General features: G+C 38.4%; 1 protein-coding gene across 5 annotated transcripts in view; it reads left to right on the top strand.

Moving 5' to 3' along the window:
• AKAP6 (A-kinase anchoring protein 6) overlaps positions 1-21,589 on the top strand; it is a 549,073-nt gene that overhangs the window by 195,474 nt on the left and 332,010 nt on the right. The window contains exon 1 of one of the 5 annotated variants that reach the window (XM_078334757.1): positions 19,879-20,011. The exons of the other annotated variants lie outside the window; for them this stretch is intronic. The gene's annotated coding sequence lies outside the window, so the exon portion shown is untranslated. Of the gene's footprint in view, positions 1-19,878; positions 20,012-21,589 lie in introns of those variants that run through there. 5 annotated transcript variants of the gene reach the window in all.

Genomic DNA, 21,589 nt, shown 5'->3' on the forward strand with positions numbered 1-21,589 from the left:
GGCTTCATCAGGAGCGGGGCTGGGGTCCAGGAGCCTGGGGGTTGTTTGTTGGGAAAGCAGACGCCACTGCTTCACTTGGGAGGGACGTGACCTGGACAGGTTTACCTCAGCCAGACTAAATGTGTAGAAAGGCATGTTCTGTTGTGCGTTCCTTCTCAAAGGAGCCAGGTCATTAGTGTCCTGCATTTTCTTTTCTTTTTTTTCTCTTTTGAGAGAAGGAAAGAAAAAAAAAGGAGTGAAGGAGAGGAAGAAAGAGGAAGAAAAAAAGGGAGAGAGAATGGAAATGTTGCTTTATTCTAAAAAATGGGTATTAGTAATGGCCAATCAATATTTCATTTAAACCTATGAGTAGATGTGATGTGGTATTGACAAGAATATATATTTTGTGTATTTAAAGTGGAGAGCTCTATAAATATTTATTAAGTTTAGTTGTTCCAGATCTGAGTTCGAGTTCTGGATATCCTTATTAATTTTCTGTCTCATGGAGTCTAAGTCTCTATGTATCTGGGTGTTAGGATCATTAGCTCTTATTGTTGCATTGATCCTTTTACCACTATATCTTTGTTGCTTTAAAATCTATTTTATCAGATGCGAGAATTGCAACTCCTGCTTTTTATTTCTTTATTTATTTTTGCTCTCCATTTGGTTGGTAAATCTTTCTCCATCCCTTTGTTTTGAGTCTTTGTGTATCCTTGCATGTGAAATGGTCTGGATGTAGCATACCGTTGGGTTTTGGCTGTATCTTTTGATTGGGGGATTTAGTCTATTTAAATTTAGGATTACTGCCATTTGATGTTAACTGGCTGTTTTATCCATTCGTTGATGTAAATTCTTCTTTATGTTGATGCTCTTTACTTTTTGGTATATTTTTAGAAAGGCTAATACTGGTTGTTTCTTTCTATGTGTAATGCTTCTTTCAGAAGCTCTTGTAAAGCAGGCCTGGTGGTAATAAAATCTCTGAATACTAGCTTGTTCATAAAAGATTTTATTTTTCCTTCAGTTGTGAAGCTTAGTTTGGCTGGACATGAAATTCTGGGCTGAAAGTCCTGTTTTTTAAGGATATTGAATATTGGCCCCCACTCTCTTCTGGCTTGTAGGGTTTCTGCTGAGAGATCTGCTGTAAGTCCAATAGGCTTCCCTTTGTGGGTAACCTGACCTTTCTCTCTGGCTGCCCTTAGTATTTTTCTCCTTCGTTTCAACCCTGGTGAATCTAACGATTATGTGCCTTGGGGTTGCTCTTCTTGAGGAATATCTTTGTGGTGTTCTCTGTATTACCTGGGGTTGAATATTGTCCTGCTTTGCTAGTTTAGGAAAATTTTCCTGAATAATATCCTGAAGGATATTTTCCAGCTTGGATTCATTCTCTCCGTCGCATTCAGGTACACCTATCAAACGTAAATTTGGTCTTTTCACATAGTCCCACATTTCTTGGAGACTTTGCTCATTCCTTTTTATCCTTTTTCTGTAATCTTTTCTTGTCGTTTTATTTCATTAAGTTGGTCTTCGACCTCTGATATCCTTTCTTCTGCTTGATCAATTCGAGTGTTTAAACCTGTGCATACTTCTCAGAATTCCTGCATTGTATTCTTCAGTTCCATTAATTCACTTATATTCCTCTCTAAATTGTCTATTCTTTTTAGGATTTCGTCAAACCTTTTTTCAAAGTTCTTAGTTTCTTTACATTGGGCTACAACATGTTCTTTTAACTCACAGAAGTTTTTTATTATCCATCTTCTGAAGCCTGATTCTGTTAATGGGATGCACTCGTTCTCCATCAAGCCTTCTTCCCTTGTTGATGAGGAACTGTGATCCTCTTTAGAGGGAGAGGCATTCTGATTTTGAGTATTCTTAGCCTTTTTATGCTGGTTTCTTCCCATCATTGTAAATTTATCCACCTGTCATCTTTGTAATTACCAACTTTCAAATTAGGTCTCTGAGTGGACATCCAAGTTGTTAATTCCCAGGGCTGAAATATGAGCAACCCACTGCGCTGGCCAAAACAGTGGTGTTAAGACTGATGGTGCTTTTCTGCCCATGAATCTCCAGTCTGGCTTCCTTCTTGAGTTCGTAATAGGCGACTCTGCCTCCCTGGAGCTCCAAACGTCGGTCAGAAGGGGAACCAGTCCCGTTTACTCTGCACCAAGAGCTGCCACGCCGAGGTGCCGGCAAAACTGCTGCACCAGCCACAAGAGTTGTGCTGGGGACCCGTGGGGCTCCTCCACTGGGAATGTTCTGCTCCGTGAGTGACAAAAATTTGTCTGAAAGTGTGGCGTCCTCTTGTTCTCTGTGCTTTCACTGGGAGCTGCAATCCCGAGATGTTAGTGATCAGCCATCTTGGATCCTTCTCTAATTTTTGTATTTTTAATAGAGACGAGGTTTCACTGTGTTGGCCAGGCTGGTCTTGAACTCCTGAGCTCAAGTGATCCTCCCACCTTAGCTTCCCAGGGTGCTGGGATTATAGGCGTTAGCCACCATGCCTGGCCATTTGGAGGTATTACTTTTTTACTCCATTAGCTGAGTGAATGTTTTTGCTTGTTGGGATTTTTAGTTAAATATTGAGTTTCCCAAGCATACAATCATATCATCTCTGAATGATGATAGACTTACCTTTTTCTTCCCAGTAGTTACTCCTTTGGTCCCATTAACTTCATTAAGTTATTTTGTCACAATAAACAACTCTCAGATCTTCATGGTTGACAACAAGATACACTCATGCTCATGTTACATGCCTATCATAGGGTAGGCCTCAGCTCTGGGACCACACTGAAGGAGTGGCTCCATCTGGGATATACTAGTCTTCAGTAATCAGAAAGGAAAGAATGATGACAGAACCGATTGATGGCTTTTAAAATTCCAGCTACCTTACTTTGGCTCACATTTCATTGCGTAAAGTAAGTCATATGGCCAAGCCTGATATCAATGGGGCAAGGAAGTATAGTCCTTTCATAGGGAGGAGAACTGAATGTTAGAAATCAAAAGTATGATCTACTATAATCTCTAGTTTTTCCAGATATGTGGCAAATTTTGAATAATATAATCATGACTCTTAGAGCCCATTAGCTCCAAATACTTAATTTGTATAGACCTATAATTGTCGGTGTTAGTTATCAGATGGTTCTTTCTGTATGCCAAACCACCCCAGTTGGCTGAAGGTGGCTGATGTTGGCCAGGCTTAGCAGGCAAGTTCCTTTTCACATGTCTCATGTCTGCTTTGAATCAGTGAGTTGGCCAAGGTAGGGCTGTGTCTAGGGTGAGGCAAGTGAGGGACTTCTCAGGCACAAAATTTAAGAGGATGACAAAAAAACTTTGTAGTCAAGATATATGATATTTTAATACAGTGTTTTAGAAAATAAAAATTAGTACAGCGTTTTTGAAAATCAAAATTAATACAGCCAAATCCATCATGAACAAAATATCAAAATTTTGAACCAAAACAGGAATAAGAACAATGCTGTGCCAAGCCATATGGGAACCTAAGCCAAAAGGGAAAATTAGTAATACCTATTCTGTCTTTATGAACAATTATTGAAAAAGTATCTCTTGAATGTTATGTGTAAAGTGTTATATGTTATGTGCAAAATGTGTATTTTTATTTGTAAGGTATATATAAATACAAATGATTCCATTTAGTTAATAAGTCATAAGGTATTATATCAAATAAATGTAGTTCTTTTCATAACTACAGTCTGATAATAGTCTGATAGCACATTAGTTTGAGAAGTCATTTTATGAAATCTTTAGGGATTTTTGCATACTTCTTTGAAAGTCTTGCATGGTGGCTAATCTTCATGCTTTTTATGGTAGTTTAAGAAAAACAGGCAAAAATTATTAAGGGTCAAGTGTTGGGTAAGTAAGCAGGGTTGTTAAGCAGGGTATTAATCTTTGATCAAAAATGAGAAATGGGGTAGGTGCCGTGGCATGCGCCTGTAGTTCAAGCTACTCTGGAGGTGTAAACAGGAGAATCACTTGAACCCAGGAGGCAGAGGTTGCAGTGAGCTAAGATTGTGCCACTACACTCCAGCCTGGGTGACAGAGTGAGACTCCATCTCAAAAAAAAAATGATAATGATAAAATAAGATATTCATGTAAAAAAGTAAATAAACTATAAATGCCATAAAGTTGTTATTTATTTATTTATTTTGAAACAGAGTTTTGCTACTGTTACCCAGGCTGGAGTGCAATGGCACAATCTCAGCTCACCACAACCTCTGCCTTCTGGGTTCAAGCAATTCTCCTGCCTCAGCCTCCTGAGTAGCTGGGACTACAGGCATGCATCACCATGCCCAGCTAATTTTTGTATTTTTTAGTAGAGACGGGGTTTCACCTTGTTGACCAGGATGGTCTTGATCTCTTGACCTTGTGATCCACCCGCCTCGGCCTCCCAGAGTGCTGGGATTATAGGCATGAGCCACCGCGTCCAGCCTAAAGTTGTTATTGATATATAGATAAACAGGTTTAGGTTTGAATGTTTCCATATATATATAAAATTGTACTTTAGGCTTTAGGTTCTGGGGTATATGTTTAGATCATGCAGGATTGTTGCATAGGTACCTACATGGCAATGTGGTTTGCTGCCATCACCTATATCTGGATTTCTCCCTGTGTTAAACCTCTTCAACCTCCCTAACCTCACTGTCCCTCCCATAGTCCTCCCACACTGACCCCAGTATGTGATATTCCCCTCCTTGTGTCAGTGTATTCTCATTGTTCAATACCCACCTATGAGTGAGAACATGTGGTATTTGATTTCTGTTCTTGTGTCAGTTTGCTGAGAATGATGGTTTCCAGATTCATTTATGTTCCTACAAAGGACAGGAACTCATTGTTTTATATGGCTGCATAGTATTCCATGGTGTATATACACCACATTTTCCCTGTCCAGTCTATCATCGATGGACATTTGGGTTGGTTCCAGGTCTTTAATATTGTAAACAGTGCCATGGTGAACATACATGTGCATGTGTCTTTATAATAGAACAATTTATAATCCTTTGGATATATACCCAGTAGTGGGATTGCTGGGTCAAATGAAATTTCTATTTCTAGGTCCTTAAGGAATCGCCACACTGTCTTCCACAATGGTTGAACTAATTCGCACTCTCACAAACAGAGTAAAAGTGTTCCTATTTTTCCAGTTCCAGCATCTGTTGTCTCCAGATATTTTAATGATCGCCATTCTAACTGGCGTGAGATGGTATCTCAATGTGGTTTTGATTTGCATTTCTCTAATGACCAGTGATGATGAGCATTTTTTCATATGTTTGTTGGCCTCATATATGTCTTCCTTTGAAAAGTGTCTGTTCATGTCCTTTGCCCAATTTTCAGAGGGTTTGTTTTCTCTTGTAAAGTTGTTTTAGTTCTTTGTAGATTCTGGATATTAGCCCTTTGCCAAACGGGTAGATTGCAAAATTTTTTGCCCATTCTGTTAGTTGCCAGTTCACTCTAATGACCATTTCTTTTGCTGTACAGAAGCTCTGGAGTTTGATTAGATCTGATTTGTCTATTTTGGCTTTTGTTGCCAGTGCTTTTGGTGTTTTAGTCATGAAGTTCTTTCCTATGCCTATGTCCTGAATGGTTTCACCTCGGTTTTCTTCTAGGGTTTTTATGGTGTTAGGTCTTAGGATTAAGTATTTAATCCATCTGGAGTTAATTTTAGGGGAAGGTGTCAGGAAGGGGTCCAGTTGCTGCTTTCTGCACATGGCTAGCCAGTTTTCCCAATACCATTTATTAAACAGAGAATCCTTTCCCCATTGCTTGTTTTTCTCAGGTTTGTCAAAGATCAGATGGCTTTAGATGTGTGGTGTTATTTCTGAGGCCTCTGTTCTGTTCCATTCATCTCTATCTCTGTTTTGGTACTATTACCATGCTGTTTTGATTACTGTATGCTTGTAGTATAGTTTGAAGTCAGGTATCATGATGCTTCCAGCTTTGTTCTTTTTGCTTAGGATTGTCTTGGCTATGCTGGCTCTCTTTTGGTTCCATATGGAGTTTAAGGTGGTTTTTTTCCAGTTCTTCAAGAGGGTCATAGGTAACTTGATGGGGATAGAATTGAATCTACAAATTACTTTGGGCAGTATTGCCATTTTCACGATATTGATTCTTCCTAACCATGAGTATGGAATGTTTCTTCATTTGTTTGTGTCCTTTCTTATTTCCTTGAGCAGTGGTTTGTAGTTCTCCTTGAAGAGGTCCTTTACATCCTTTGTTAGTTGTATTCCTAGTTATTTTATTCTCTTTGTAGCAATTGTGAATGGGAGTTCATTATTGGTTTGGCTCTCTTTTAGTCTGTTATTGGTATATAGGAATGCTTGTGATTTCTGCACATTGATTTTGTATCCTGAGTCTTTGCTGAAGTTGCTTATCAGTTTAAGGAGATTTTGGGCTGAGATGATATGGTCTTCTAAATATACAATCGTGTCATCTGCAAATAGAGACAATTTGGCTTTCTCTTTTCCTAATTGAACACCCTTTATTTCTTTTTCTAGCCTGATTGCTCTGGCTGTAACTTCCAGTAATATATTGAATAGGAGTGCTGAGAGAGGGCATCCTTGTCTAGTGCCAGATTTCAAAGGGAGTGCTTCCAGTTTTTGCCCATTCAGTAGGATGTTGGCTGTGGGTTTGTCATAAATAGGTTTTATTATTTTGAGATACATTCCACTGATACCTAGTTTATTGAGAGTTTTTAGCATAAAGGGCTGTAGAATTTTGTCAAAGGCCTTCTCTGCATCTATTGAGATAATCATGTGGTTTTTGTCTTTGGTTCTGTTTATGTGGTGGATTACATTTATAAACTTGCGTATGTTGAACCAGCCTTGCATCCGGGGGATGAAGCCTACTTGATTGGTTTGCCAGTATTTTATTGAAGATTTTTGCATCGATGTTCTTCATGGATATTGGCCTGAAGTTTTATTTTTTTGTTGAGTCTCTGCCAGGTTTTGGTGTCAGGATGATGTTGGTCTCATAAAATGATTTTGGAAGGATTCCCTCTTTTTGTATTGTATGGAATAGTTTCAGAAGGAGTGGTACCAGCTCCTATTTGTATGTCTGGTAGAATTTGGCTGTGAACCCATCTGGACCTAGAGTTTTTTTGGTTGGTAGGCTATTAATTGCTGCCTCAACTTCAGCTCTTATTGGTCTATTCCAGGTTTCAGCTTCTTCCTATTTTAGGCTTGGGAGGGTGCAAGTGTCCAGGAGTTTGTCCATTTCTTCCAGATTTACTGGTTTGTGTGCATAGAGTTGTTTGTAGTAATCTCTGTTGGTAGTTTGTGTTTCTGTGGAATGGGTGATGATATCCCCTTTATCATTTTTTATTGCATTTATTTTATTCTTCTCTCTTTTCTTTTTTATTAATCTGGCTAGTGGTGTTCTTTATTGTTGATCTTTTCAAAAAACCAGCTCCTGGATTTATTGATTTTTTGAAGGGTTTTTTTGTGTCTCTATTTCCTTCAGTTTTGCTCTGATCTTAGTTATTTCTTGTCTTCTATTAGCTTTTGAGGTTTTCTTAAATCTTGTTCCTCTAGCTCTTTCAATTTTGGTGATAGGGTGTTGATTTTAGATCTTTCCTCACTTCTTTGGTGGGCCTTTATTGCTATAAATTTCCCTCTAGACACTGCTTTAAATGTGTCCCAGGGATTCTGGCACATTTTTTCGTCATTCTCGTTGGTTTTGAAGAACATCTTTATTTTTGCCTTCATTTAATTGTTTATCCAGTCAACATTCAAGAGCCAGTTTTTCAGTTTCCCTGAAGTTGTGCAGTTCTTAGTTTCTTAATCCTCAGTTCTAATTTGATTGCACTGTGGTCTGAGAGACTGTTATGATTTCTGTTGTTTTGCATTTGCTGAGGAGTGATTTACTTCCAATTATGTGGTCAATTTTAGAGTAGGTGTGATGTGGTGCTGAGAAGAATGTATATTCTGTGGATTTGGGGTGGAGAGGTCTGTAGATATCTATTAGGTTTGCTTCGTCCAGGTCTGAATTCAAGTCCTGGATATCCTTGTTAATTTTCTGTCTCGTTGATCTAATATTGACACCGGAGTGTTAAAGTCTTCCATTGTTATGTGTGGGAGTCTAAGTCTGTTTGTAGGTCATTAAGAACCTGATTTATGTATCTGGGTGCTCCTGTATTGGGTGTGTATATATTTAGGATCATTAGCTCTTCTTGTTGCATTGATCCTTGTACCATTATGGAATGCTTTTCTTTGTCTCTTTTGATCTTTGTTGGTTTAAAATCTATTTTATCAGAGACTAGGATTTCAACTCCTGCTTTTTTTTTTTTTTTTTTTTTCCTCTCCATTTGCTTGGTAAATCTTCCTCCATCCCTTTATTTTGAGCCTATCTGTGTCCTGGCACATGAGATGGGTTTCCTGAATACAGCACACCAATGGGTTTTGACTTTTTATCCAATTTTCCAGTCTGTGTCTTTTAATTGGGACATTTAACCCATTTACATTTAAGGTTAATATTGTTATGTGTGAAATCAATCCTGCCATTTTGATGCTAGCAGGTTCTTTTGCCTGTTAGTTGACGCTGTTTCTTCATTGTATCGAAGGTCTTTACCATTTGGTATGTTTTTCGAGTGACTGGTATTGGTTATTCCTTTCTATGTTTAGTGCTTCTTTCAGGAGCTCTTGTAAGGCAGGACTCATGGTGACGAAATCTCTCAGCAATTGCTTGTTCAGAAAGGATTTTATTTCTCTTTCTCTTATAAAACTTAGTTTCGCTGGATATGAAATTCTAGGTTGAAAGTTATTTTCTTTAAGGTTGTTGAATATTGGCCCCCACTCTCTTCTGGCTTGTAGGGTTTCTGCCAAGAGATCTGCTGTGAATCTGACGGGCTTCCCTTTGCGGGTAACCTGACCTTTCTCTCTGGCTGCCCTTAGCATTTTTTCCTTCATTTTAACCCTGGTGAATCTGACGATTATGTGCCTTGGGGTTGCTCTTCTTAGGGAATATCTTTGAGTGTTTTCTCTATTTCCTGGACTTTAATGTCGGCCTGCGTAATTAGGTTGGGGAAGTTCTCCTGGATAATATTCTGAAGAGTGTTTTCTGGCTTGGTTTCATTCTCTCTGTCACATCCAGGTACACCTATCAAATGTAGGTTAGGTCTTTTCACATAATCCTATATTTCTCAGAGGCTTTGTTCATTTCTTTTTACTCTTTTTTCTCTATTCTTGCCTCCTCATTTTATTTCATTGAGTTGTTCTTCAATCTCTGATATCCTTTCTTCTGCTTGGTTGATTCAGCTACTGAAACTTGTGTATGCTTTGTAAAGTTCTCATGCTTTGTTTTTGAGCTCCATCAAGTCATTTATATTCTTCTTTAAACTGTTTATTCTCATTAGCATTTCATCTACCCTTTTTTCAACGTTCTTAGTTTCTTTGCATTGGATTAGAACATGTTCTTTTAGCTTGGAGAAGTTTGTTATGACCCACCTTCGGAAGCCTGTTTCTGTGAATTCATCAGACTCATTCTCTATCCAGCTTTTTTTCCCAAGCTGGTGAGGAGTTGTGATCCCTTAGAAGAGGAAAGACATTCTGGTTTTTGGTGTTTTCATCCTTTTTGCACTAGTTTCTTCCCATCTTTGTGGATTTGCCTACCTGTGGTCTTTGTAGTTGGTGACTTTCAGATGTGGTCTCTGAGTGCATGTCCTTTTTGTTGATGTTGAAGTTATTTGTTTCTGCTTGTTAGTTTTCCTTCTAACAGGCCTCTCTGCTATAGGACTGCTGGAGGTCCACTCCAGACCCTGCTTGCCTGGGGGTCACCTGCGGTGGCTGTAGAACAGTAAGGGTTGCTGCTGCTTTCTTCTTCTGTCGTCTTAGTCCCAGAAGGATACCCACCATATGTCAGCCTGAGCTCTCCTTTATGAGGTGTCTCTTTGGATATATGTGGGTTGAGGAGTTGCTTGAGGAGACAGTCTGTCCCTTATAGGAGCTCAAGTAAGCTCCATTGTTCTGTTCAGAGATGCTTGGCAGGTATGTTTAACTCTGCTATAGTGGAACTCATAACCGCCTCTTTTCCCAGGTGCTTTGTCCTGGGAAGGTGGGGCTTTATTTATAAGTTCCTGATGTGCTGCTGCCTTTTTTCAGAGATGCCCTGCCCAGCAAGGAGGTAGCATAGTCACAGTCTGCCAACAGAGATGTTGCTGAGCTGCCGTGGGCTCTGCCCAGCTGCTGTGTGAACTTCCTTGTGGTTTTGTTTACAGGAGCACTGTTAGAACTGCCTCAATAATGGCAGTCTGCCTCAGTAATGGCAAACTGCCTCAGCAAGGGTGGACTGCCTCAGTAATGGTGGACTGCCTCTATATTGGGAGACTGCCTTGGTAGTGGGGGACTGCCTCAGTAATGGCTGATGCCCTTCCCCCGACTTAGCTAGACCGTGCGGGGTCTAGCTGCACTTGCTGCAAAACTCTCAATCCAGAGCATTTCAGATTGCTGGTGTTTGTAGGGGTGGGGTCTGCTGAACCAGATCACCTGGTTCCGTGTTTCAGCCCCCTTTTTTTCAGTTGAATGAGCAGCTCTGGTCTCCCAGGTATTCCAGGCACCAATTAAAATGGCCGCCCAGATTTGTGTGAGGTTTTGTGAGGAAACCCACGGCACTGACTGAAACAGCCATGCTAGAAGCCCGTGGTGCTTTTCAGACCAGGAATCTCCTGGTCTGTGGGCAGCAAAAACTAATTTGGAAATGTGGTAATCACTCACCCTCTGCATTGTTCTCACTGGTGACTGCATTCCAGAGCTGTTCCTATTCGGTCATCTTGGATCTCCTCCTCTTCATGTGTTTCTGAATCAGGGGCTGGATAACTGATCCACTCACAGATTTATTGGTTAATGATTGGACTGTCCTCACCTAATGACTAATAAGTCTAGGTGTGTCTAGATACTCACATCTGCATACATAATCAAGGCCAGATCTTACAATCAAGCATGACTGAAATTCTGGAGTTAAGGACAGGGAACAGATTATATAGATATGGTAAGGACTGGTCACCCCATAGTAGAGCACTTGCTATTCTTTGTAGTCTTTTATTTTCAGTTTCTACATCATGACAAAACAAATACAACTGTGACTTTTGAGTTGTGTGATGACTTCACACCTGTAATCCTAATACTTTGGGAAGCTGAAGAAGAAGGATTGCTTGAAGCCAGTTCAAGAACTATGACTTTTGTCATAGTTGGGATTATAGTTGGCTGCTACCACACCTGGCTAATTTTTATATTTTTAATAGAGATGGAGTTTCACCACTTGGTCAGGCTGGTCTTGAACTCTTGACCTCAAGTGATCCACCCACTTCAGCCTCCCAAAGTGTTGGACTTACAGGCATTAGCCACCATGCCCAGCCCCTCATTTTAATTCTTTTACCTCAAAAAGTTTGCCCCTTTCTTTTTCTCTGTATGCAAATATAATTATACATATTCATACACACATATACACACACACTTCTTAGGAAAACCTTAAGAAAAAGAAAAAAATGTCTAGGTAAATACTTAAAAAACATCTTTTTCCTGTTATAGAACAGAGGGAGAAACTGGTGACTAGCATAAGATATATTAAATATATTAGAGGGTCTTTGTTTGTTTGTTGGCTGGCAAAGTTGAGTAAAATTTTTGACCATCTTCTTTTCCGCTTAGTCAGTTGTACACGTATTGTCTCTACCCATTCAACAATTGCTTGTTATTTGTCAGTGATATTAGTCAGGTAATTATAGCATAGCAAACCTCAATTGACCATTTATAGAATTACTGATAGAAAAGTAATTAGACCTGTTCCAAAATTTGTAGTCTAATGTTTGCACAAGGCACAGTAGTAAACACTAGGATAAGTAAGGCACAGTTCTTCCCCTAAGAGACTTTACCATCTAGCATCTCACGATATAAGAAATAATCTTAGTTTTGAGATAGAAGGGTTTACAATTAGCAAAACAGAAACACAGGCCTCAAATTAAGTTCTACATTTAAAATAAGGATGTTGGAAACATCAAGATGGAGTGGCTGGGTAGTTGTGCTTATTAAGTGGTGTGTTCAAGCCTCAGAATGTATTTGGCTGATTCAGCACATTGTAGTGGTTTTTTCCATTTTCATCCTTTTCTTTTCTTCTTACACACGCAGCAAGCTTTGTCACTCAGCTGTGAAATATTTACCATTGCAAGGCATTGTATAATTAATTAAGTGCCGGAATGAGTGATGCAGTCAAGTGCTATTGGAGATCAGAGGACAAAGAATTCAGCGTGGCCTGGGACAAGCATTGTAGAGGAGACAGTGTTTAAATTGTACCTTGAAAAATATTTGATTGAGCATAGAAGAGGGACTGGACGATGATTTATGCAACAGTAATGCCATGAGCAAAAGGCAAGAGCCAGAATGAGTCAGGCTTATTTCAGGAATAGTATGAAAACTGTCTTCTCTGAAACGAGGATCTGGGTAGGAGGTGAAACTGGCAAGGTAGACTGGGAAGCAGCTGAAAATGGTCTAAAGGAACAAGCCATGGCCTGCAAGCCCAGACACCTGAGTTCGGTCACTAACAGGCCTGTGACTTTGACAAACATTGAATCTTCTGCTTCAGTTATCTGAGATGTGAAATGATGCTTTCAGACTAAAAAAATCTCTAAGGTGCCTTTCTGTTTTAAAGCATTTTGTGATTCTTTTATGGTGGTCCTTGATAAACTAGTATTAGGACTTTTGAATCTATGCTAACAGCCCTTAAGGTTGTTCTGAACAAGAAAATCCCATAATGAAAGAGGGAATTCATTACATAGTGAAAGGGGCAATTATTGGTACTAAATTCAGTAAAGAATGATTGCCTTGGGAAAAGGGATTAGACATACTGGAGGAAGGAAACCAGCTCGAAGGCTATGCCAGTAGTTCATATGGGAACAGGGTAGTTGAAATAGAAATCAAAAGGAGATAGACACTAGAACCATTGTTTATTCGTTCTTTGTTGATCATTAAAACTATATTAGGTTCTGAAGATCCAGTTGTAGAAAAAACAGAAAAGGTCCCTATTCCTGTGGAACTTACATTCTAACAAAAGGAAAAACTCAGCAGGATTTGGTGATTGACCAATAGGGTGTTTGTGCCTTTAAGAGAATGACACCTACTGCAAGGCCAGATGTCCAGCTACAAAGGATTGACTACATAAATGTTGTATGTTCATAAAATAAAATACTAGGCAGCCATAGGGAAATATGAAACATACTTGTTTACATAAGAGACTATTCATATATTTTTGAGTAAAAACACACAAATATAGACTACGATCTAGAAAATTATATTTGTTATGAACAATAGGATTATCAGTGATTTATCTAATTACTCTTCACTGGTTGTTTATTGAGTACCTAGTACCTACTTTTTGTTGTTGTTTGTTTTTTTTTTGTTTTGTTTTTGACAGAATCTTAGTCTTGTTTTGTCTCCAAGGCTGGAGTGCAGTGGCACGATCTTGACTCACTGCAACCTCTTTCTCTCGGGTTCAAGTGATTCTTGTGCTTCAGCCTCTTGAGTAGCTGGGACTACACATCTATGCCACCACACCGGGCTAATTTTCCTTTTTTCACTTTTTTTTGTATTTTTAGTAGAGATGGTTTTCTCCATCTTGTCCAGGCTGGTCTTGAATGCCTCAGCTCAGGCAATCTGCCCACCTCAGCCTGTTTATTGAGTATCTACTTTGTACCAAGCATTGTTTGGGGCTTTTAAGGATAAGTGGTAAATAAGATGGACACAGTCTCTGATTAATTTTTGTCTTGTCTTTTCTAACTTTTTTTGTAATGAACTCACATTATTTCTGTTGCAAAATAATTTCTTAGAAAAGTTTTTACAAATCTTTCCATTGGCCATTTGTATGGTATGTGTGTTTTATGAATTCTCCTTGACTGTACATGTGGAGTAGAGAGTGCGCTTTTTAAAATCACACTGTTCTGTCCTGAGTCTTGTCCAGGTCTTTCACAAGATAGGAGGTGGCTCCAGGACACCAGTCTCCTGCTTAGGGTAGATTAGGGCACTGACTGCCCTTTGGCGAGCCAGCGTGGTCAGAACTCCCAGATTCGGTTTGGCTTCAAATGGAGTCCGGCTAGGACTCTGCTGGCTGTTTATAGTCCTTTCAGGGGTCCGGTCATTCCACCCTTGGTGTCCATTTACATTTGCTCTATGTTACTTGATGCTCCTTCATTCCTGTTGAAGCTGCCTCTCCCGGAAATCTCTGTCATTCCATAAGCCCTAGCTGCTGCACCACCATGCAGCTGATCTTGCGCAGATTGAGAAACAAAATGTATTCTGGCTACATTTAAAGGAAGTTTTGAGGCCAGTTCATGGGCAAGGACTTGGCTGTAGTATCTTTGTGGGCGGAGCACTTGAAAGGGGATCTAGCACTGGCTAGCACCAGATTCCAGGGCTCTTACACAAAAGCCTTTGTGTTATTTTTTCCTCCCTCTGCCCAGCTCTTCTCCCATGACTATTAATAGTGTCTTTCTGCTATAATGCACTTATCATTGCCTCCTATTTTTAAAATGCTGGATTTTGTATACGCCAAAGAACAAACAGGCAAGCACAAAGCCACAAAATTATTTTAAAATATTCCATGTTCCTATAATAAATTATATCATATAAGTAAACATATGGATATATATACATATGAAGAAAAAATGACCTACAATCTTATTCCCTGGAGTTATTTTATTTTCTCTGAATACTTGTTTTTACTTTCTGCCCACATGGTTTTTTCTAAGCTTTTGTTCTGCCACTTATATAGCCTATTTATAGATCTTAAGCTGTGTCTGTACCAGTATTTTCCACCTAAGAGAAGCTTATTCTTTCTATAGAGAACAGATGCTTTTATAATTTGGTACTTAACTACTTTTTCCAACTTCAGAATGGTCTCTTGGCCCTCATTATATAATCACGGAATATTTGTTCATTTCAAGGAAGCATTCATTTAGTTTCCAATGTTAGCTATATGAAATCTCTGGAGTCAAGCTGGCCAATCTAATCCTTACTCTTTGGATTTTATGATGACACAGAGGGCCCGTTGGAGTCACTGATGATCTTGAGCTTTGCACCGACCTGAAGGAGGAAAAAGGAGAAGAGGCTTCTCTGACCAAAATCATTCCACAGTTACTCTCCACCTTCTGCTTAGAGTGTGAGAACATTGTTGACATTTGTGTGAGCAGTCCCAGATCACAAATCCTTGATGTAGTGTAAGTGAATGAATAAGCAACATGGACAAATCTTAATTGCAGAGTCCATTTTTTGCTAGATTCATAAATAAATTTTCCTTAGGAATGTCCTTGTTGTCAATGTTTTCTCCCTGTTTATGGAGTTCAGCTCTTTTCAGACCAGACCTGTCTACACCTAGCTTTCTCTGTTGAATCTTGCCTCTGTCTTCCAGAGTCTGGATTATAGTCACAAAGATGCCATGCAATTCTAAAGATGCAAGATATGCCTTGTTTGGGTGTTTCAGGTATTTGTTTACTTCATTCTGTTTATAGAAATCATCTACTGCCACCCTCTTGTATTCACCTGTTTTTTTCTTTTTGAGATGAAGTCTCACTCTATGGTCCAGGCTGGCTGGAGTGCAATGGCAGATCTCAGTTCACTGCATCCTCCACCTCCTGGTTCAAGGGATTCTCCTGCCTCAGCCTCCCAAGTACCTGGGGCTACAGGCATGAGCCACCACGCCTGGCTAATATTTGTATTTTTTAATAGAGATGGGGTTTCACCATGTTGGCCAGGCTGATCTCAAACTCCTAACCTCAGGTGACCCATCTACCTTGACCTCCCAAAGTGCTAGGATTACAGCTTGCTAAAGAGTAGTTATAATATGGACAAACAGTGCTAGGATTGTATTAACTATTGATAATCCCTTTGTATCTTTAATTCCCCACACCAGTTCTTTTTGTTCAGCCATCTGCTTTCTGCCACACATTTTCTCCTCCTTTCACCAAGCTCAACTGAGTGCTCAATTGCAGCAACAACCTCATTTTAAGTATCTTGTTCATCTTTCTCTTTCCTGTGTTTTGAAATTTTAACTTCAATAGTATACCTTACTATTTGTAAGTCACCTGCAATCTGCTCCCCTTTTTTGGAAACAGGTAAGGTATAAATCATAGAGAGATCATATAAATTGTCCAATCTTCGTAAATCTCTCACATAGTCTTTTCTTATCCATATTTTCTGTATCTCCAGCTCAGTTGTCCCTTTTATTTTGTTTCTTTAATTTTATTACTTACTTGTTAATTTACTTGTGAACATCTGGTTTTTCACTAGACATTCACAAGATGGTTTTTGCCTGCAGTTAAATAGTGGTGGGATGGGCATAAGATTTAGGATACTGTGGAGAGGTGCTTTTTAATCATGTTGGTTAATGTTGAAAGAGATGACTTGAGGTTTGGTTGATATTTCTGTTTACTCAGAGCTTTTTTGATCCTATTTTTCCTTTTGTTTATCTTTGAAACTCCACTCATTGTTTGATATGAGTAGAATTCTGTGTGTATAATCAGAGAGAAGAAACTTCTTCCTCCCTAAGTTTGTGGTCAATCTAAGTAAGCATTGAGTTTAAAAATGACTTTATAGATAAAATTAATCTGGAGGTTTAGAAAGTGCATTGAAATTGAATTTGTTTCTTAGCTGGCAGCTGATTTCAAAACTACAGTGTCCTTTGAGGAATCTTAGTCAATGTTATAGGATTATTTTAATGGACCCTTCATCCACCATTTTGGCATGATTTTAAGACATTAATAATGAATGATTGCTGTACTTGGTGGTCAGATATGTTATTCGATCTATTTTTATCTCCCAGAGGGGCCTCTGGAAAAGGGCAATGAGGGTAGATTTAAAACCACATTATTGGAATTCAATAACTTTAGTCTTGTTTTATATGGCTAGGGCTTGCTGAAGAGTAGTTAAAATATGAACAGTCAGTCAACCATGGAGCAGGCAAAATACCAAAATAGATTTTCGTAACTCAGACATAAGCTGGATTCTGTGTTTTAATTCAGGCTCCAATGCTCAGCAATAAATTTTCAAGAAAATGTTCTAGATAGAATATCTATCAGTACAAATTATTTGGGAATAAACACAGGTTTATATAAATCAACTAGCAAAAATTATGTGTTGCAATAATCCCTAAGGAATTTTGAAGGGCTTAAATTTTAGTCATGCAAAGGTATTCCCAAGGGAACATTAAGTTCTCAGATGTCTTTACTTCCCCAGTAATTACTCAAAGGTTGAAACTGGAAGATTCTGCACCTTAGGGTGTTAGGGTCACACCCGGAGGTAAACAAGATCTTGCTTTGTCAAGTGATAGAATCTGTCCGTAGAACTATCTCCTGCCTTGTGGGCTTATATGAAAATGTAGAAGAGGGTTGGTAATCTATTCAGCTATACTCTGGGGCAAAGCAATCAATCAAATTAAAGGGGAGATGGAATGAGTAAGGTTTACATTCCCACTCTTATTTCAGATTAATAAGCGTATTTTCCTCACCTATGTCTTTATTTCAGTCTGGCTAAACTTAAAAAAAAAAAAACAATCAGAGAAAACACAGTTAATAATCCTAGTAACTGGAATTAATGATGCATTATTTATCTGTATACCTGGCTAATAGTACCTAGCCACCTGACACGGAGCACTAAAAGAATAAGGATGACTGTGTGAAGTGAGAGGCCCCTGCTTGCACTGAAAGAATGCTGAGAATCTAATGATCCTGTCGCTCTGACACTGGTCTTTTTTAGTTGTCTGCGTTGGTACAACACTTTATATCCTTCTCGTGCATAGGTTGACATGCATTCCTTTACTGTTGTTTTGCCATGCAACTGACTTAACTTCTTTGTTGTTTAACTTTTTATTTTCTTTTTTTATTTCTCACAAAAGAAATAAATCTCTAGTGGAGAAAATTTTAAACATATAGATAACAGTACAATAAAAATCATTTGTAATGCTGCCACCTAGAGAAAATACTATGAACAACTTTGAAATATTTTTTACTTCAGTGTGCATAGCTTTACTTTTTTCTATATAGAACTCTTTTATAACTTACTTTTTCTAAGGCAACAATATGCCTTGAGCATCTTCTGATGCCATTAAATATATTTTACAACATAATTTTTAGCATCTCTGTTTTGTTTTCATTATGTGAAATACCACATCATGTTAAACTCATCTTCTTTCTTCTTATACTTCTTTTCTTATACTTTATTTTCAAATAAACAAGCATTTGATAGCATTTCAGTAGGTAAATTAATTATTGCCTTAGAAAATAATCCTATGAATAAAATTGTGGGTCAATGGGAGGTAATGGGAGCTTTCTAAAGATTAACTGACAGCTTGCATTCCCTGCATTCCCATCTACCCTACATGAAATAACAATACTGGCTTCAGAATCTGGATTTATTGTTGTCTAATTTTCAGAGTCCTAACCAAAGAACTTTGATCCTGTGAGGCTTCATTTCCTGTTCTGGACTCTCAGATGTGAGACCGAAAAACTTGTGTTTGTAATGTTAGCTTCCAACAGACATATTGTAGGTGTTTAAATACAAATCAAGAGTCAAGCCAGTTGCTGTGGATATTTATTTATGTGGGGGAGGAAGGCATAGAAACACATCCTTAGAAGCTCTGCCATGGTCTTACTTACCTAAATATATAAAAAGTACATCTAAGAGAGCTGCCCAAGGTCATACAATGAGTCAGCAATGAAATCCCAAGTAGAACTTTCATTTCTTTCACTTTTTTCTCCCAGTATAAAAGTACTAATGAATAGGAAGAGAAAGCATTTGTAAATTAACCTGTAGAGTCCTTTATACCTTGAAATGCTCCAAAACTTCAAGAAAGTTACGAGAAATTTCCATCAGATAAAACAAATCTAAATTGCTAATGGAGATTGATAGATTATTTAGAAGATAAAATCTTGAATGACTGTAATGAAGCTCAGATGAATTAGGCCTCAGGATCCAGATGCCAGTTTGTAGGAAGTAAGAGGACAGAAGAACCAGCAGGCTGGACCGCTTCACATGGCTTCAATCAATAAATCCAAATTGTGAAAAACTCTGAAGGTGTAATGACCCAAGTTCTTCAACAGATAAATTGTATGAAGAGACTTGAGCTGGGTGTGGTAACATGTGCCTATAGTCCATCTACTGGGAAGGCTAAGGTGGGCAGATCATTTGAGACTAGCCTAGGCAAAACAGTGAGAGCCTGTTTAAAAAAAATGGAGAAGAGACTTAAAAGACATATCAAGATAAAAACTGGGCAAAAGTAAATTATTATATTCAGGCACTCTTGTGAGGGAATGATTGCTATGGAAATCAGGATAGTGGTCACTTTCAGAGGGATGGAGCCTCTGTCATGGAAAGGGGACAGATGGAAGCACTTCTGGGGTGGCTGGCAAAGTTCTAAATTTTGACCTGGATGGTTGTTATAAGAGTGTTTTCCTAATAATAATTTGCTAAACCATATACAAAAATATATAGTATATATGTAAACAATACATTTACATATATGCATATATCACATACATATGTTAAATATACTTGTGTGTGTGAGAGAGAGTCATCTGTTTCATTTGATAATAAAGTATATATATATAAAAAGGAAAGCGTATTAGAAAAATTCACAAACCTGATGCTATCCTGGAGATTATTACAGCACTATCAGTACTGGGTAAATAAAGTTATGGAACGTTGTTTTCTGGTGCACAAAGAATGAAAATTCTACTGTAGATATATCAGTAGAATATATCACAAGAATATAACTTTCAAGTTAGCACTTGAAAGTGGGCTAACTTTCAAGTGCTGGGAGGTTTTGTTTTTACAGTGCATAGCAGCAGGCTTGCACATAGTTCCTATTTCAGTGTCAGTCAGCCTAGACAGATGACCCATTTCTGGCTCCTTGTTTTTCATTGTGTGGTGCATAGAACAGAGAGTACAGCATGATGACTACCACGTGCTTAAGAAAATGCAGGTTCTTTGGCCCTAGCTGTCTTCAAAAGGAGTAGCCCAGGAATATGCAGGGTTAATAAGCACACTGCAAGGTAAGAATCACCCCTACCTTCTCTATTAATTTCTACCTGAAACATTGCTAAAGAAAATCAGTTCTATGAAGATGTCTTGGGGAAGTTATAGATAATCTGAACAATTTCCAGAAGAGCTATTGAGAGTCAAGACTATAGCCATTATTTTTTTATTGAATGAATTCAGATTTTGAATCTGTATTTAATTGTGTCATGTAGAGTACTGAATACAAGTGTGACTAAGCAGTAACTTGCTTAGAAAAACAATTTCTTCAATGTACAATAGCATTGGTCAATTTTCCTCTAAATTTTTTGCTTAGGGTTTATTCCCCCTCAAATAAGCCAGAGCCTGAAATTAGGTATTTAAAATAATAGCTCAATCAGTAAGTTCTCTGAAGCTTTTTAATAATCATTTTAAGCAAAAGTTTTCAAATCATGGAAAGAAAAGCAATCTATACTTGTATATGGCCAGGTATATCCTGACAGACCTTCTAATTGGTCCTTTATCAGTTGAAGGCAGAGGAGACTTTCAGAGATGTGAAGTCAGAACTGTGAAGGCTTCCAAGACTGTATTCTGCATCTTTATCTGCCTCTTTCTGTCATCTCTCCCATGCTTCCAAATCTGCTTGCTTTTTCAGATCCTCTCCGAATCAAAGCAGGAGGTGACTTAGTGTTACTGACTGCTGATACTACTTGCTAAGTGCCTGTTAGTATGAACGTACTTCAGAAAGAAATTTAAACTACTGTTTGCTTTTTAGGGGTTTATCTCTAATTTGTAAAATACAATATTTTATCCAATTGAATTAATTCCACAAACATCCTTTGCCTTTGTTTGGCAGTGTCCTAATAGTGTGGCATTATAGATAACAAAGATAAATAAGACACACTTAACAAATGTGGCATTATAGATAACAAAGATAACTAAGACACATTTTCTGTTTCTAGAAAGATACCATGTAGTTAGGGAGATGGGTGAGTAACAGCTAATAATAATAGCAAATCATTTCCACTTAAATAAGCTCATTTTAGTCATCACACTCATAATTTTAGCACTAAAAAAAATAACTACTGTTTATAAGAGTTCTTCAAACTTTGGAGAGAAGTTCTGTGATGATCATAAGAAGTGACAGCATCATTCTCATTGTTCTCCATTATAGTCATTCTTTTTTATGACTATTTTTAAATTTGAGACAGGGCCTCACTCTGTTGCACAGGTTAGAGTACAGTGGTGTGATCACAGCTCACTATAGCCTTGACTTCCTGGGCTCAAGTGGTCCTCCCACTTCAGTCTCCAAAGTAGCTGAGACTGTAGGCGCATACCACCAGGCCTGGATAACTTTTTTTTTTTTTTTTTTTTTTTTTTTTGAGACAGTCTTGCTCTGTCACCTAGGCTGGAGTGCAGTGGGGAGATCTTGGCTCACTGCAACTTCCTCCTCCTGGGGTCAAGTGATTCTCCTGCCTCAGCTTCCTCAGTAGCTGAGATTATGGGCGCCTGCCACCATGCCACACTAATTTTTGTATTTTTAGTAGAGATGCAGTTTCACCACATTGCCCAGGCTGGTCTCAAACTCATGACCTCAAGTGATCCTTGGCCTCCCA

The sequence above is a fragment of the Callithrix jacchus genome, chromosome 8, assembly GCF_049354715.1.
Source record: "Callithrix jacchus isolate 240 chromosome 8, calJac240_pri, whole genome shotgun sequence".
Taxonomy (NCBI): Eukaryota; Metazoa; Chordata; class Mammalia; order Primates; family Cebidae; genus Callithrix; species Callithrix jacchus.